This window comes from Oratosquilla oratoria, chromosome 13 (assembly GCF_046742065.1).
Source record: "Oratosquilla oratoria isolate Oo_2021 chromosome 13, ASM4674206v1, whole genome shotgun sequence".
NCBI lineage: Eukaryota > Metazoa > Arthropoda > Malacostraca > Stomatopoda > Squillidae > Oratosquilla > Oratosquilla oratoria.
In genome coordinates, this window is record NC_134789.1 from 68,882,115 (window position 1) to 68,888,422 (window position 6,308).

Genomic DNA, 6,308 nt, shown 5'->3' on the forward strand with positions numbered 1-6,308 from the left:
TGTGAAGCTAATTTAGTAAGTAGTCTTTCGTGGGGGACGGTATCAAAAACTTTTGCAAAATCTAGATATATTTAATCTATATTGCCTCTTTTGTCATAATTCGAGATAACTGTGTGCTAGAATTCGATTAAGTTAGTCATGCAAAAACGTTTCCGTCTGAATCCATGCTGGCTATCATTTATCAAACAGTTACTTTCTAAATGATGTTCGATAGCATCTCTGGTGATAGTTTCCATCATTTTCCTACGATTGAAGTCAAGCTTATAGGCCTGTGTTTATCTGGTTTCTTTTTGTCACCTTTTTTGAATATGAGAAGTGTGGAAGGCAGAGGTGGAAGGAGTGAATATGAGGGGGCGTCCTAGGATGAGATGGATAGATGGGGTGAATGGGGCATTACAAAAGAGAGGAATGTCTGTGGAGGAAGGACGGGAGAGGACAGAAGATAGGGGTGAATGGAGAGGGGTTGTGTATAGATGATGCTGTGATGCACGAGGGGGAGTGGGTGGGGGATGGGGGGTGAGGAAGTATGTATGAGAAAAAATTTGACGCAGCCCGAAGGGATCTCTCCCCGTCTTCTCCTTTTCTGCATGAGGGGACGGAGAGGGGGGGTCGCTGAATTTATGAAGCTTGCTGTGGATGTGCTGTGTCTTGCGACACTGCTTCTGACCCAGGGCAGTGGATAGGATGCAGGGATGACCCGCCATCCAGGAGGTGCCAAGATAAGAGGGAGGGAGCAGGGTGGAGAGGAGTGGAATATATAGGAAATGGAATAGGTGGGAGTGGTTTCTATGCCTTTTTTCTTTTTGGCTACCCCCCATGCAGGGGGAAAAAGCCTTTGGTATATATATGTATGCTTTGTCCAAATTCCATTATACTACATTTTTGAATGTTGAAATTCGCTTCATTCTTTTTAATCCAGTTCCAGACTTTGTCCAGATCTCCCTGAAAAGATTTACAGTCTTCTTCGTTACTCACTTTCTTCAATAGTTTTGCATCATCTGCAAAGAAGTTTATGTATCATTTAGTTCCTTCATCCATGCCAGTCATATAAATAGCAAACATTATCGGAGCCAATACAGATCCTTGGGGTACTCCACTTATCATGTTTACCCATTTTGAGTTCTTTTCTCTAAGTATCACTCTCATTTTTCTTCCGTTCAAGAAGTCTCCTATCCATTCCAATACTTTTCCTTGTATTCCACCTATTAGTTCAATTTTCCTTAGTAGTTTCTTGTGTGGTACTTTGTCGAAAGCCTTTTGTAGGTCCAGTAAGGCACAATCTGCCCAACCATCTCTTTCTTGTATTATGTCTAGCAATCTTGTGTAAAAACATATTAAGTTTGTAGTACATGATCTCCCAATTCTAAATCCAAATTGGTTGGGGTTTAATAATTTGTTCTTTTCTAAGTGTTTAGTCCGTTTGTTTTTAACAATTCTTTCGCATAGTTTAGCAATTGTGCTTGTCAGGGATACTGGTCTATAATTTGTTGGATTTTCTTTGTCTCCTCCCTTACATATTGGTACAATATCAGCATTTTTCCAGTCTTGTGGTACTTTTCCTTCTTTGAGTGAGAAGTCAATTATCTTGTGTATTTTGTCCGTGAGTTCATCTATGCATTCTTTAAGTATCAAGTTCGCTATTCCGTCTGGGCCATGTGACTTTCTGACATCGAGTTTCTTTATTTGGCCCCTTTTCCTTTCTGTATGATTCACCTTGGTCTTTGGATCACGTGTTGGACTCGTGATCGACAGCTATTTCCCTCTCGGAAGAGAGCTCAGAGCTCGTATGACCGATCTATGGCTAATGCTGAGACCTTACACGCACACACATCCCCAACTCCCCGCCCACGAGAGTTAGAATAACGACTCGAAGCGCAGCGATACTGAAATTATTTCAGCCAATAAAAATAAACGTTTATCATATCGGTAAACATTGCGGTGTATGTACACACATAAATCCACATAAATCCACATGAATTTATTTACATATAAAACCACACTTAGACATATATACATATGTGGAATGTGTATATATACATCATATATATATATATATATATATATATATAATATATATATATATATATATATATATATATATATATATATATATATGAATCGACACAATTTTTGTAGTGTCCAAACATAGTACCCCTTGGTGTTTTCACTTGCGATGTGGCAAAGCAAAATTGGAGAGCTGAACGCTATAGTAAGAAACATACCAACGCATGTGTCCAAATGACGCCTCCTCTGAAACCTACCAGCGCTTTTATCCTTTTGGATAATAAAGATAATATCGCTGGTAAACTACAGCCCATGACAACAACAGCAACTGTTCTGCCTTAACAGAATCCTATGGCGCCACGTAGTGGTGTACCTCAGGAAGACTTAAAAGCAAATAAATAGATAGGTAAGTAAATGAATAACTAAGTTAATATATAAATGAATAAGTAAATGAATACATAAATGCATAAATAAACAAATGATAGATAGATAAATAAATAAGTATATAGATAAACAAATAGATAAATGATAACAATAATAAAATTAAATTAAATTAAAAAGGAGAGGGAGAGAGGAGAGAAAGACAGAAAGACAGACAGAGAGAGAGAGAGAGAGAGAGAGAAAGAGAGAGAGAGAAGAATGATAGAGAGAGAGAGAGAGAGAGAGAGAGAGAGAGAGAGAGAGAGAGAGAAAGAGAGAGAGAGAGAGTGATAGAGAAAGATAGGTATATATAGAGAGAAACAGAGAGGCAATAAAGTGTTGCCGAATCAGTCACTTGTTCCTTGATGAAGCGAGGAGCTAACACCAGACACCACTCAGGTGCGACTAAAGCCTTCGCCTTTGCTCTGTATCCTCAGGCAGCCTGGGTAAGTGGCAGTCACTGTCGCTCTTCAGGAAAGAGAGTCTGAATCTCGGCACACCACGGAGGCACACTTTTCCAGCCCATCACGAGGTACTCGTTCTATTTAATTTGTGATCCACGAACACAGCCTAACGGGATGGAAGGCCTCTGGCCCCATTGGAGCGTGCTTGGTTTCTTGACGAAGACGGACGTCAATAACAGAGATGACAATAACAAATACGATGACGTCAACAACGACAAAAACTACAAGAGCATCAGCAAAGACAACAGCAACTACTACTACTACTATTACTATTTTTTTTTTTTTATGTCCCCTGTGGGGCTACAGGTCGCAGCATTCCTAGTCCTAGCCCCCGTCCCGTTTTTTGTCGCCTCTTACGACTCAAGTGGGAAGACTTTGTGGCAGAATTTTATCCCCCACCACAGGGTAGGCGAAAAAAGGAAATGAATATTCAGAGAAATGGTACAGGACAGTAACAAGGGGTTGGGGGACAGCATAAGGGAGGGACAGACGTAGTATAATAAAAGTGTCATCAATTCTCTATGACCAGAGTCTTCCTCTATCACAGACAAAATGATGTGTGACTCTGGTCCGTAGAAGTGCCCCATATAGACCCTACAGTATCAACTGCATGCTACTTTGCCACAATAACATACAGCCAATACCCAAGACGGATAAAAAAAAAGAAAAAAAAAGTAATAAATAAATAAATTAATAAATAAATAAACAAATAATTCTCAATTAAATCCCTGGCCTTACTCTACACTGTTCACCTGGGGTGTCAATTGAGGGTAACTAGAAGAGCGCCAGGAAAACTAGTTCACATAGTGCTCAACCTTTAGTCATCTGAATTCGACTTTTGCTCGAATTTGTGCTCATTCGCTATTCGCTCCACTTTGCGCTTCGAACTTCGCCGCCGCGAACTGTTGGCCGCTACGCTTTTCTGTCCAGGTCGGTTTCTCTAACACGCTTTAGACGCAAGACCCGCGCTTAACCCTTTAGTCTCTTATTTTTTTGCTTGATATGTTACCAATAACGATACAGTATGGATAGGTGGTAGATATTTTCTACGTGATCGAATAAACAGTGGTAATGTGGTTCCCGCCCTGAGCGGCATTTCGGCACTCTACGCCACTGTCTGTTGTCTGCAAGTGCCTAACGTTTTTCGTACCGGACTATCTTTATAACGGGAAAATCGGTAAATATATAGTTGTTAGCCAGTCTTACAGATGCAATTCTTATTTATATAATTGGATAGCTTCTATCATTCCGAGTATTTTGAACCCCATAAAGTACCGCAAAATAATAGTACTGTCAGTTTTGATTTTTAAAATGTTGGTGTATTTTTGACGGGGGCTGCGGTGGAAGATCACAAACGCACGTAACCTAACTCTCATTTTTAATGTCACGGTTCAGAGTAACTCTTTCTTCATATCATCACGGCTCGCAATTATGTTAATGTTCCATAAGCAGCTATGCTGCTTCAACAACTGGAATATTGGGTGTGGCTTCTTGTGCAATCAACGGGGTTAACAGAAATGGCTATGACGGAGAGCCTTAATTCGGCTTTTTCACTTTTTAGTCCTCGACATTCCAATCAATGCTTCAGATGAACGTCGGAATAGCTGCCAATACGCTGAATGTCTATCTTGGTCAAAGGGACATCGTCCTCTAAAAAAAAAAAAAAAAAAATGAAAAAAAAAAATAATAATAATAATAATAATAAATTTGAAAAAGGTCGCACGTCGACATTGTGTACTCATCAATGCACTGAAATTATCCACAACTTGGTAGGTTACCCAACTGCCGATAGAGATCGTGGTAACAGTTATGTCAACATTGCGGCTTGCTATTACATACATAGATATACCAACAGTCTTTGACCCCTTACAAGGGAGATAGGCAAAGTAAAAGGCATAAATCCACTCCCACCAATTTCATCGCCACATACTCCACTCCCATTCACCACCCCCTCCCTCACCTTTTTATTTATTTATTTATCTTTATTATCATTTGCTACTCCTGGATGACGGGTCATCCCTGCATCTCGTCCACTGCCCAGGCTCAGAAGCAATGTAGCAACACACAGCACATCCACAGCAAGGCCGCTTCACTTAATCAACGACCTCCCCCCCCCTCTCCGTCCCATCATGGAGAAAAAGAGAGGACGGGGAGCCACCATCCACCCACTCCCTTCCATCCATCACAGCATCATCCTTACACAACCATTCTCCCTTCTTCAACAAACATCCCCCTCTTTCCTAACATCCCTTTTACCCCATCCATCAATCTCGTTCTTGGTCGCCCCCTCATGTTCACTCCTACGTCTGCCTTCCACACCTCTTTTACTAATCTTTCTTCACTCATTCTTTACATGTGTCCAAACCATCCCAATACTCTTTCATCAACACTATTACCCAACATCCTTTCCACCCCCCGTTTCTCACTCTATCCAACCTAGTAATCCCTATCATACTTCTCAGGTATTTCATCTCAAACACGTTTAAATTCTCTCTTATGTCCCATGTTTCTGCCCCATAGAATGCTGTCGGCACAATCACGCCTTCATACAATCTCCTCTTAGCACCCATTCCCAAATGTCTATTTCTCATTACACTTTTTAATCCCCCAAGGCTTTTGCTTGCTTCTCTCAATTTACATTCTACCTCCATTCCTCCCTTTCCCGCCACATTCGCACCTAAGTATCTAAAGCTATCCACTTCCTTCAGTCTCTGTCCCTTAATACTCACTTCCAATTTGCTGCCATCCTCTCCTCTTGTACATCTCAACACCTTACTTTTACCCACATTTATCTTCAACTTTCTCCTTTCGCACACCTTCCTAAACTCTGTCACTAATTGCCTTAATCAAATGCAGTGTCCTAAACAAACAACTGGCTTATCTCCCATTTTTCTCCCTTTTCTTTAATCATCTCCTAATCCCGGCCTATTACCCTTGCGTTTACCTTTCGCATCATCCCATCCATATACAATTTGAACAGCCAAGGCTGTGATGGTGTGGTACGTTGTAGCATCGTACAATTACTGCTGTGTATTATACATACGTATTGCTCAATTAAGAATTTCCTCATTCCCATAGGTTTTGTTGGACATTAATTTAATTATAGATTGTATTATCTATTTACAATATTTGTACATGAGTATGTAGGGAGAACCAAGCGAACTCGTATGTTTGGCGCCATAAACAACCCGTGGCAATGGTACTCCCCCAGGTAGGCGTAGCTCCTCCTTGGGGATCGGTGCCATCTGCGTAGAGCTGATGGCCAGGGGTGGTTGCTGCTGATTGGCCCCCAACTCTTGGGGTTGGGGGGGGTGGTCCCACGACGTAGACGTTGCAGCTCCAGGATGTAACACTTCACCCCATACCATACAACACATAATGGAAGACTGCATTATACACAATCATGCACGCAAACAACAC